Source organism: Podarcis melisellensis, assembly GCF_964234715.1.
Source record: "Podarcis melisellensis genome assembly, chromosome: 2".
NCBI classification, from domain to species: Eukaryota; Metazoa; Chordata; class Lepidosauria; order Squamata; family Lacertidae; genus Podarcis; species Podarcis melisellensis.
Window position 1 is genome coordinate 68,289,937 of NC_138529.1, and position 12,501 is coordinate 68,302,437.

Genomic DNA, 12,501 nt, shown 5'->3' on the forward strand with positions numbered 1-12,501 from the left:
TTCTCCACGTGGTGAGAAGTTCCAGGAGTGTGGTACTTGCCCAGGTTCAGTTTGCTTTGGAAGGAAATTACTGGAGACTTATTGATGTTTTGTAATATTTGCATTTACTTACTGATATCTAGTCTGGGCATAGGTGGAGGCACAGTGTAAACCAAAGCTGGCTCCAGGTTTCATATGCTCTTGGGCAAAACTCTTTTTGTGGGCCCTTCTCCCTCTGAAACTACTTTCTCACTGCAGTTCTCTTCCTCCTCACCGCTACTGTTGTCTCCTTTATTGCCAGGCAGAAAGAGGATCAGCAAGCAGGCTGTGGTATCTATTGCTCTCGAGTTTTTCCTACAAAGCAGATTTGGAGATTCAGGTGACTTTATATTCCCATGTCCACCTTGTGGGGCCAAAAGCAGCTGGGATAAAATTTTGATTAGGAAAATGTAGGGCAGGGGGAGTTAAACACCCATTCTGCCAATGTGGGGCTTCAATTAAATTAGCAGCACCCCACAGCTACAATTCAAAAAGCAACAGGGGGCAGTATCCAACGCACTCAATCCTTTAGCAGGAAGATTTGTACTTGTGCAACATAACTACCTACCCACCACTGCCCTGTGCACCCCACCCCAAATTTGCTCTGGAGGGTTGGGGGGCGGGGAATACAGAATATATTAATAAATCTTTGTGCTTGCAGAAGGAGGTACCTAGTGCTACAATGGCTACAAGACAGGAGCTCCAGTCACAGCACTGGAGTAGCCAAGAGGGGGCAGGGAGGGGCAGCTGCCCCCAATCAATAAAAATCAATAAAAAAATACATAGCAAACTGAGGCTCTGCCCCCCCCCTAACAAAAGACCTGCTCCCCCTAACAAAAATCCTCGCTACACCCATGAGTCACAGGTCATTTTAACATGTAACTTTGTTCTCACAACCCTTTGAGGTTGCCTAGGCTGAGGGAGAGCCACTTGCCCAAAGTCTCCAAGTTTGGTATAAAGCTTGAGCAGGGATTCAAAGCACATCCAAACCACAGTGCTCTAGCCACTACATCACATTATATAATTTGTAAAGTATTCCTGGAATAAATTAAGCTGAAGTCACATTGCATTTTGAAGTGTTTTTATCATCTGACAATCTTCCCCTGCTTCAATTAATGTACATTACAACCACTCACAAGTTATTCCCCCCCCCCCAATTTTAAATGCCTCTCTCCCACTCTAGCTATTGCAGGAGTTGACACTCCCCGACTTGCCTGCTTTGGATAGTGGCCCACATTGCTCTGTGACTAGACACAGACACAATAACAGCACACTGTGGCTGGTGATAATGCGAAATTTCCCCCCTCCTCTTTCTGCACTCTTCCCATCTCAGTAGGATTTTGTTTGCCACCACCCTCTTCCCTCTAGTCTAGAGAAACTGACAAAGTTAGAGAAAAGGTCTTCTCATTTTGACCATCTGTGACTCTCCCTTTGCCAATGTTGTACCATCCAGGACCACGTCTCCCATCAGCCCCAGCCAGCATTGCCAATAGTTAGGGATGCTGAAAGTTCATAGCACCAGGTTGGCAAAGGCTAATGTACCGTAACTTATCAGTGGAACTGGCGAGTTCAAGGGGAAACCTTGTCAATTTAGAGTGCAATCCTATAGATGCAGAACCAAATTTCCTTGTTTTCCATGGGTATAGGACGGAAGCCATAATATGCCTGTGTGTTTCCTTGAAAAAAGACGGATATGTGGGGGAAGTAGGAAAGAGAGCCATGTCACACACCTATCCTGTCTAGTCATGTTATATGGGATCAATTTCAATCTGTTACCTCTGAGGATGTGGACAGGCTGCTTGGACGAGTGAAACCAACCACCTGTCTTCTTGATCCTTGTCCATCCTGGCTGATAAAAGCAAGCCGGGAAGGGCTGAGTGATGGGCTCCATGGGGTGGTGAATGCTTCCCTCTGCGAGGGAGCCTTCCCAGACCTGCTGAAAGAGGCGGTCATTAAACCGCTTCTTAAAAAAACATCTTTAGACCCGGCCATAATGGCCAACTATCTCCCAGTCTCAAATCATCTATTCTTTTTTTAAAAAAATAATTTTTATTAACAGACCAATCAAATCACATAAATTCCGAATTACAGAGCCTAATTTTAAATTTTTTGGGGGGAGGTACCCATATTTCAAGTTCTGAAAGGGATCCAATCCTCTTGTTGCTGCTGCTTTAAAAGTCCACAAATCTGTCCAAATAATGTTCACAATTCTGTCCAATCCTTTCTTGCTGTTTTCCACATCTCTTCTAGTTTTTCCTTTCTCTTTGTCTTTGTGGCCTCTGATAGTCTCCATAAGCGGGTTGAAACAAATTTGTATTCCTGTGTGGATTTTTCCGTTCATCCAAGAGTCATATTTCAGACAGCTACCGTATTTCATCACTTCCATAAAGAAAAACATTCTTGCTGTCTACTCGTTAACTTTTCACAGGTCTGTCCCTCTTTCTAGGTCCTCGAGGAGGTTCTACCAGGAATCCAATATGAAAACAAAGCTTCCTCCTCCCGATCATGAATCTTTTGACAGGACCTGTCAAAATGGTGACTCCCTTTTTGTTGCTGTGCCATCAAAAGCCCTTGTTCTTTTTCTCGATCTCACAAGCCAAACTTTTGGTAGTAAATCATTTTCACACAGTTTTTAATCATCCTGCTTAGGTCGGTTATGCGACGGTTCTTTTTGGGGAGGGGTTATTGGTTAATCACATAGAAGAAAAGAAAAAAAGTCATCCCCCCCATCCAGTCCCGCTCCGGCATACTGAACCTGGTGTATTTTCTTCATGTTGTATTCCGTTAAATCCAACCCGCCGCTCTCGTTTCACAGAGGTGACTTCAGTTAGCAGTCTTCACTCCCGTTCTTCACTTGAAATATGTGCATTTGCTTCTTTTCCAATTATATATTTCGAGCTGATGCAGCCAGTGCGCTATCAGAGACAGCGTCCGGGAGAGCCGGACCCCACCCGACGGCTTTGTGCCTAGTGCCCTCACCCCCTTCTTTCGAATCCGGGGGTGAATTATGGACACAGCAGGCAAGGCAGCGTTCCCCATTCCCTTGGGGCAACGAAGGGAGGCTGCATACTCCCATATCAGCCTCTTAATTACCTCGTGTGGGTCAGAGAGATGTTATTGTCGGCCATCTTCCAATGCGCCCCCTGGCGGCCCCCCCTCAAATCATCTATTCTTGGGCAAGGTGATTGAGAGGGTGGTTGCTGAACAACTCCAAGCACGCCTGGAGGATGCGGACCATTTGGATCCCTTCCAATCGGGAATCAGGCCTCATCATGGGACTGAAACTGCCTTGGTCGCACTGGTCGATGATCTCCGGCGAGCTAGGGACAAAGGTGAGAGCTGTTTCCTAGTTCTGCTGGATCTCTCAGCGGCCTTTGACACCATCGACCATAACATCCTTCCGGACCGTCTAGAGGGGCTGGGAGCTGGGGGAACTGTTATACAGTGGTTCCGCTCCTTTCTCCTGGGCCATGTCCAGAAAGTGGTGTTGGGGGATGATTGTTCAGACCCCTGGGCTCTCACTTGTGGGGTGCCTCAGGGTTCTGTCCTCTACCCCATGCTTTTTAATATCTATATGAAGCCGCTGGGAGAGATCATCAGGGGGTTTGGGCTGGGTGTTCATCAGTATGCAGATGATACCCAGCTCTACCTCTCTTTTAAATCAGAACCAGTGAAGGCAGTGAAGGTCCTATGTGAGTGCCTGGAGGTGGTTGGAGGATGGATGGTGGCTAACAGATTAAGGTTGAATCCTGACAAGACAGAAGTACAGGGGGCAGGTGGGTGTGGGGGACTCCCTGGTCCTGAATGGGGTAACTGTGCCCCTGAAGGACCAGGTGCGCAGCCTGGGAGTCATTTTGCACTCACAGCTGTCCATGGAGGTGCAGGTTAATTCTGTGTCCAGGGCAGCTGTCTACCAACTCCACCTGGTATGCAGGCTGAGACCCTACCTGCCTGCGGACTGTCTTGCCAGAGTGGGGCATGCTCTAGTTATCTCCCGCTTGGACTACTGCAATGTGCACTACGTGGGGCTACCTTTGAAGGTGACCCGGAAACTGCAATTAATCTAGAATGCGGCAGCTAGACTGGTGACTGGGAGTGGCCGCTGGGACCACATAACACCGGTCCACGTTTCCGAGCACAATTCAAAGTGTTGGTGCTGACCTTTAAAGCCCTAAACGGCCTCGGCCCTGTATACCTGAAGGAGCGTCTCCATCCCCATCATTCAGCCCGAGATCCAGCGTCTAGGGCCTTTTGGTGGTTCCCTCATTGCAAGAAGTGAGGTTACAGGGTACCAGACAGAGGGCCTTCTCGGTAGTGGTGCCTGCCCTGTGGAACACCCTCCCTTCAGATGTGAAGGAAATAAGCAGCTATCTTCTCTTTAAAAGACATCTGAAGGCAGCCCTATTTAGGGAAGTTTTTAATACTTGATGCTGTATTGATTTTAACACTTGATTGGGAGCCGCCCGGAGTGGCTGGGGAAACTTAGCCAGATGGGAGGGGTTTTAATAATAATAATAATAATAATAATAATAATAGTGGTACTTCGGGTTACATACGCTTCAGGTTACATACGCTACAGGTTACAGACTTCGCTAACCCAGAAATAGTACCTCGGGTTAAGAACTTTGCTTCAGGATGGGAACAGAAATCGTGCTCCAGCAGCGCGGAGCACCATTAGCTAAAGTGGTGCTTCAGGTTAAGAACGGACCTCCGGAACAAATTAAGTACTTAAACCGAGGTACCACTGTATTGTCAATTTCTTTGGAAAGATGCAGGAAGTTTGAAATGTGATTTGAAACCCACTTTCCTGTATGGCTGTAAATTGATTAAAAAACCTGATACCGGCACATTTAAAAATGTATTTTTGACTTTCATACAGTACGAGCAAGATTCAAAAGTGCTTTAAACAGCATTTGTGAAATTGCTTTTTGCATTATGGACTTCACTAGGTCTTTGTCCTAAACAAGGGAGCTGTTGCCTGACACATTGTGAGGAAAATGAGCCTTTGTGCGTAGCTTGTGGTGTCGCATGGGTTCTCTACTCTGTGGAGTGCAAATGCAAGATTCTTACTCCAGGGACAAAGGTGTGATGGAATAAATGCATTCTTTCATTGCTCAAACTAAAAGGCTGCTGTATTTGAACTGGAAACATTACTGAGTTGCTGGCAGGTGAGAGAGGATTTGGCCACTAGTTCTCAGCAGGTCTGGGCAAGGTTGGAGAATGCAGTTGCTTATCTCCCCTCACCCATAAACATTCCTTCCTAGTCATTCATCTGTTTGCCAGATAAAGCCCAGCCATTTGAATCACACAGAGAGCAGGAATGGACAAGAATGACAGATGCAGATGATCAGCCCTCCAATTCCATCCTAGATGTCCCACCTGCTGACAAAGCATTGGGAGGTAGGGAAGGTGTTTGTCCTGTTGCTGGGCTGACCCCAGGGAAGGAGAGGCTGATCATTTGCAAGAAATGCAGATAGTATTACTGGGGAATGTGCAAGCTTTTGGGTTTATAAAATCCTTCACTTAAGGTAGCCCAGTAAAAGACAGAAGGCTGCCTACTTTGCCTTCCCCACAATCTCCTTCCCCCTTCCTCTCTGAGGGCTGCTTTGCTTATTGTGATTTTAATTGGTACATGTTTTAGACCTTTGTTGTGTACCTGCTAAAACTGTAACAATTAAGAGCATACAAAACCCTTGGCAGACTGCCCTAGTATATTTCCTTGGAGTTTAAAAAACTGCATATTGGCATCAGGTATTACAGCTTTAGATGCAGGTAGCCATGTTGATCAATGGGTGGGAGGAATACCAAAATCACCGTAGAGGAATAAATTTATGAGGGCTAACTAAAATGTCACAAAATTGTGAGCAAGCTGGAGATGGTATATAAGTGTACATCTTAAAGCTGCAACCCTTCCCAGACATTCTTCAGTTGTCTTCAACACAATCCGTCCAGCACCGTGTTAAGGTTGCAAAATGATAACTGTTCTATGCAACACATTAATTTAATGTGTATGAAAATGTCATACTTTGCATGGAATTTCTAGCTATGTAAGATGGAATCCCTGGTTTAGGAACACTTAACCAATCCAAGTCTCCATTGTTTTTGTTTGATCCAACAACCAGCTCATCATTTCAGGAGGTCTCAGCTACACTTAATTCCCATGGACTTAATTCCCAGCCTTTATTCAAGGTTTCTAATGACACAGGAAAATACAGTGGTACCTTGGGATGCGAACGGGATCTGTTCCGGATCCCTGTTCACATCCTGAATAGAAAGTAAGAAGTGTCTGCGCGTGCATAGGTCGCGTTTCGCTGCTTCTGTGCATGCGCATGGCCTCATTTTGACCGTCTATGCATGCGCGAGTGGCGAAACCCAGAAGTAATGCGCTCCGTTACTTTCGGGTCACCATGGAGCGCAACCCAAAAATTCTTATCCTGAAGCATATTTATCCCGAGGTATGACTGTACTGAGAAGGGCCAGTCTATAGATTGTGCAACTCCAAAAAGCTCAGACACAGTTTGATACCCAGAAAGTTGTCACTCTTTCTGCAAGGTGAGACCTGTTTTACTATTATAATTTTTTAGGTACAAGAAGTATGACACTGAGCACAAAGACACAAGCCCAACTAACAACTTGAAGTGGCTAAAATATTTGGTGTAGTGTTGGGTAACCTAAGAAAGGTCCCAATATATTATAGGGAGCCATTGCAAAGGACCAAACCATGTGTGTGCATATTTGTTAATCCATGCTCTAGCCAGCAGAGGTGGATTTAGGGGAGTGCAACTGGTTTGCCCTCACTGGGCACTGAGCCGAGAGGACACCACAGGGTTTGCTGCAACAATGATGAGCAACAGAAGGCAAGAGGTGGGGTGGTGGTGGCAAATTTTGGCCTCACACAGGGCACCACTTAAATTTTAAAGCCCAAAGTCTGCCACTGTACCCAGTTAGACTACAGTGGTACCTCGGGTTACAGACTCTTCAGGTTACAGACTCCACTAACCCTGAAATAGTACTTCAGGTTAAGAACTTTGCTTCAGGATGAGAACAGAAATCATGCAGTGATGGCGTGGCAGCAGCAGGAGGCCCCATTAGTTAAAGTGGTACTTCAGGTTAAGAACAGTTTCAGGTTAAGAACGGCCTCCAGAACGAATTCAGTTCTTAACCCGAGGTACCACTGTATTAAGCAGGTGTGGAGGGTATCTGTTTTTATTATCGCTAAATGGCCTGAGTTGGGATAGGTCTTACTTTCTTGTTCCATTAGGTTTAATTGGATAGGCTATGACTACTGTTAGATAGATCAGGACCCTTAGATTTCATCAGGTTTTTGCATTAGTGGAAACTATTTTGGGGTAGCTCAGCAGACTAAAACCAAAGTGGCAATAAAAATTACACAATGCTAGGGATACCTTTGCCCTTAGACTCCAGCCTGCTGTACACACAAGTTGTTTCGTTGTAAATCCTGACTCAGCTTAGTGGCCTGGGGTACTTTGAATCACTTCTGAAATGTTCCTGGTTAGAAAGACTCAGGTTGCAGAGGTCACAGAGTTAGATCTGCTTTTGTCCTAATCTTAATTTTATATGTCCAATGCCTTGCTTTCAAGAATGGGCAGAAGAAGGTGATGATAAAAATGAGGTCAGTTTTTAGGTGTAGGGTGAAAAGAAGTTTCTAAGGCATTTCAGGGAGATTCTCTGCTAATTGTAACATTGTAAGTAGCTGAAAGAAGACGGAGGAGCCTACTTTATCCCCTCCTCTTCCACGTGGAGGGACCATGCCACAGTGGTACAACATGTATAGTATTTTGCTTGCAGGAGGTCCCAGTTTCAGTCTGTGACATCTTCCATTTAGAGGATCCCAGATCTGCAGCTGGTACAGATACCTGCAGGAAGACTTTGGAGAACTGCTGTCTTTCAGAGGAGGCAATACTGGTCTGGAAGGGCTGGTGGTTGGATTCAGTATGATGCCCCTTCATACGTTCATACCTGCTTCCTCCGATAAGCCCATGAAGGGCGGAGGACGGCACAGACAATAGAATTCTGCATGAACAGAATTGATAACGGAATGAGATGTGAGTTTGTTTTCCCATCCTTTCAAGTTTGCCTGATCAGTCATTTCTCTGCTAGAGGTGGGGATGTATAGCAGAGGCTGTCAGCAACATTCTGCATGTGCAGAAATTTCCGATACCCCAGCTCAGCTCTGCTCCAGATACTGGAAGCTGAACTCATCCTGTAAATATGCACGTATTGCAAAAGCTGAATGTGGCCAGACGTTGTGTTTCACCTCTGTGACCGAAGGCAGCAGGTACTGTGTTTGAAACATTTGGCTCTTTAATGTCACACAGTTGTTCCATTAAGAGGGTGCCTTTGTTTATGCTCTGCCCTCTTTTGTATGGCAGGATGTGGGTGGGTAGTGAGCCAGGCCCGGAGATATCTCTTAATGACTCAGAACAATGACCCTCTGAGTATAAACTGGTCGGGCCAGTCCATGGCTGGGCTGTTGTGTGAGAGTTCAAAGGCCCAATTACATGTTAAAAGGAAATACAACCTGGCTACAAAACTTGTCTCCATGCCTTCCAGGAATAACGGCCAGGGATTCCAACAGTTTTAAAACACAGCATGGCAGTTTAATTCCTGGCTCCTCTGGAGTTCAGGCTGGTTAGTCAGTCAGGCTTGGAGAGAAAAATAATGTTATGAAATAACTCTAGCAAAAGTAACGAGTTGTTCTTATAAGCTGAGAAATCACAGACTTGGGGATCTACAATAGGGTATTACTCAGAGGGACAGTTGCACACAGTGGCAAGGTTATGTCTACAATGCCGAGATAGGGGTGGGAAATGAAGTGCGGTGGTGTAGTGGTTAGAGTGTTGGACTACAACCTTGGAGACTAGGGTTCAAATCCCCACTCAGCCATGAAGCTCACCGGGTGACCTTGGTCCAATCACTGCTTCTCAGCTTAACCTACCTTACAGGGTTGTTGTAGGGATTAAATGAAGCATAGAAGAACAGTGTACACCACCTTGAGCTTCTTAGAGAAAAAGGTGGGATATAAATGCAATAAATAAATAAGTGACACGCAGCCTAGACTTTGGGTACAGAAGTCTGTAAATGCAGATAAGACAACTCTCTACTTCTGCATCTCTGCAGTGCAAACCCACATGCCAGCCATTGACAGGTAAGAGTGGCACATGCAACAATTTGGATTTAATAATGAAAATGCCAAAGAGGATTGCATTGTCACTGTGGCCTTCTGATAACAGCATCCTGCCCACAGCAACGAAGTTCCAGAGTGGCTGAACAAAAAAACTTCTAAGACAGCAAGTAATAGCCTTCCTTAGGTGTTAAAGGTTTGCTCACTGAAATCCAGACACCTGAAGATTTGAGTTCCACAGTCAGAAATGTGGCAGAATTTCAAATATAGTTGATGGAGGCAGCTTGAGGTAATATGGGACACAGGTAAACAAGATGGAAAGTATCCCACATAGACTTCTTTACAATGAAGATTTCTTCAAACGATCAGATTTCACTGTCAGTCCCATCATTGCATCAATTACACACTCAATAAACAGAGGAGCAAGGATCGCTGCTCTTACTAAAATTTGCCTGGCAACAGGAGAGACTGAATCCTCCCTATCCTTCCATTGGCTGAGAAGGTTATAATATTTCTGGTCTGTTCCTCCAGCTGCTGCGCTCCAGGTGACAGCAGTGGCATCCCAGAGGCCGCATGCTGAGTGAACCTTGCCCCCCACCCCAAGCAAGGCAGAGAGCTTAAAAGCTCTTTCCTTACTGGAAAAACCTTGCTTGCATTGAACTTGCAGGATTTAAACAAGCAAGCCTTCAGCCTTGTAGTTGTATGGTTTAAATTGCGCAAGTTAAAAGTGTGTAAGATGCAATCCTCCTGTACTACGTAGCATTCATGTAGTGCTATCTCTATAGTTCTTACAACAATCTTCTGAGGAGCCCTAGTATCTTTTTCTAAGGAGCTGCAGATGAGTGGCTGAGGTTGGGAGACTGGTGTTTTGCACAACACTTTTAAAAGTGTTTGTGGAGGGATTTGACGAGAAGACTTTCCATGTATATGTTTTTGATCAGATTCTCCAGTGATAGCAATTGTGTAAGACTGACTAAGCTAAACTTTTGGTTTATAGAGCATAGCATCATGACAGCACAGGAAATCCTGTGATGTGACAGTGATTCAACTAGCAATGGTACCAAGTGGAAAATAAAATGATAATTGCCTTGATATATGATTATGAGACCATAGTGTGTATTGGCTGACCAGTAAAGTCACACATCCCAGAGATAATGGACACTATCCTACATGAACAAAGTAGAAAAAGAGATAAGCTGACCACAGGATGTCTTGCTAGTACTATGCCACCAGTGCCAGGAACTTGAATAGCACCTGCTGTTCTGATGCATGCTTGCAAAAATTCCCTTTGCTTGTAGTTGGTTTGGGTTTTGAGTAAATGAAATGGGTTCATGCATTTTCAATGGCATTGTGCATAAAAAATTAATATGTATTTGCTTAATACGCACAGTTGAGTTGGACCTATGTTTTTGTCATTGATAACTTCATTTATTGTTCAAAACATGGTGCGTTTATAACGTTACATGTGAATGATATGTGGTTCAGAACATGCAATTGAATATGTATTATTACAATGTATGCATATGGAAGCTTCCATATGTGAATGTGTGCTCTTTGCAAGGGTGTGCATTTGTCGCCTGGTGCATCACTGTAAGCCTTGCTATCTGTGTAGTGTGTCAGTAGCCCTGGGGGCCTAAGTGATGTGCAGTGTCCTCAGCTTCATGGTAGGTTACTGCCAGGAAAGCTAGGAGAAGTCAGATTGTGGAGAAGGAGAACTTCCCTTCAGTATGAGCTCTTCCTTCGCTGTCGCCTTTCAGAAACACTGAGAAGCAGTTGGGACACTTCATAAAACAGGAAGGGGCACTCTGGTCTGAGGTTTCCACAGTGATTGTCATCATTAGCTGGTGGACTCTCCACTGGAGGTTTTTAAGCAGAGGTTGGATAGCCGTCTGCCAGGGATGCTTTAGTTGACATTCCTGCTTTGCAGGGGGTTGGACTAGATGGCCCTCAGGGTCCCTTCCAACTCTACAAGCTAATGATTCTAGAGTGCTCCCATCTGCCCACCAGCTGTTCTAACTCGCAGCAGAGGAGAAGAAAACCTCTGCTCTTCAGATCAACTAAAGGTAGAGGGTGCAGAATTTGTTGACAACCTAGAAAGAGATCAACAGGAAGAGAAAGTCAGAGAGGGAGAGCTGTGATTAAGGAGCCATGATCACCTGACAAAGTGAAAAGGTCCCACTGATGTTGTGGCTTTGCTTTTGTAATTATTTTCACTGCCACAGTCACACCACAGAAATATGTGGAATGGGTCAGGTGTGTGTGTGTGTGTGTGTGTGTGTGTGTGTGTGAGTGAGAGAGAGAGAGAGAGAGAGAGAGAGAGAGAGAGAGAGAGAGAGAGAGAGCCTGGGAATTCTAATAGCAATTTGGAAAACTGGTATGTGTTCCTATGACCATTTCAAAGCAACCTATGCATTCAAATAGCCATTACCAGTCATTCAAAGGTATGTTTTTTTAAAAAAAAATTCAATGTAGGCATATGAGAGAAGTGGAGGTTCTTTGTTCTGTTTCTATATATCTTTTCTGAATATAGTAACTCTGGCTTATGTTGCCTGCTCACTGCCCACACACTACTCTCCATGACCGCATGACAGAGGAGTCCAACGGTCAAGGCTGAGTTTAACCATTTACAGCCAAATGTCACTGGCTGCATCAGTACACAGCTCCTGGGGTTAAACCACCTTAAATTGGTAAAAAGCATTTGGGCTATAAGAGGCCTCTCTCCCTCAGCTTCTCAACCATACAGTCATTGACAGCTGCTTGTGCTGTGTGAGGGCTTTCATGGAGTTTTCCTGGGACAAGGATTTAATTGGTGCTTGTAACAGAAAATCATGGCAGTTGAGGAGAAGCTGTGGCAACTGCATGTTAAATAAAGAATTCTACACTGTATTTCCTTGTGATTTTCACACCTTTAACTTCAGCAGAGTAGGAGGTTACCAGGAGTACATGAAAGACTTTCTGAAAGAGCCTTCATATATCACTTTACCAACAATTTGTGTTAACGCCTAGGACTTGCCAATCAGAAGGTTGGCGGTTCGAATCCCCACGATGGGGTGAGCTCCCGTTGCTCGGTCCCTGCTTCTGCCAACCTAGCAGTTCAAAAGCACGTCAAAGTGCAAGTAGATGAATAGGTACTTCTCTGGCGGGAAGGTAAAAGGCATTTCCGTGCGCTGCTCTGGTTCGCCAGAAGCGGCTTAGTCATGCTGGCCACATGACCCGAAAGCTGCCTGCCGGCTCCCTTGGCCAATAAAGCGAGATGAGCGCCACAACCCCAGAGTCGGTCACGACTGGACCTAATGGTCAGGGGTCCCTTTACCGTTTACACTTTAAATTCATATTTC

The 12,501-nt window shown here is 45.2% G+C and overlaps 1 long non-coding RNA gene across 1 annotated transcript; it reads left to right on the forward strand.

The window, feature by feature from the left end:
* Positions 1–277: 277 nt before the first annotated feature.
* Positions 278–12,081, forward strand: LOC309363910. Its single transcript, XR_014165644.1, has 4 exons — positions 278–358; positions 6,141–6,235; positions 6,490–6,570; positions 9,160–12,081. It is a non-coding gene; the product is annotated as an uncharacterized lncRNA (long non-coding RNA).
* The last annotated feature ends 420 nt before the right edge of the window (positions 12,082–12,501 follow it).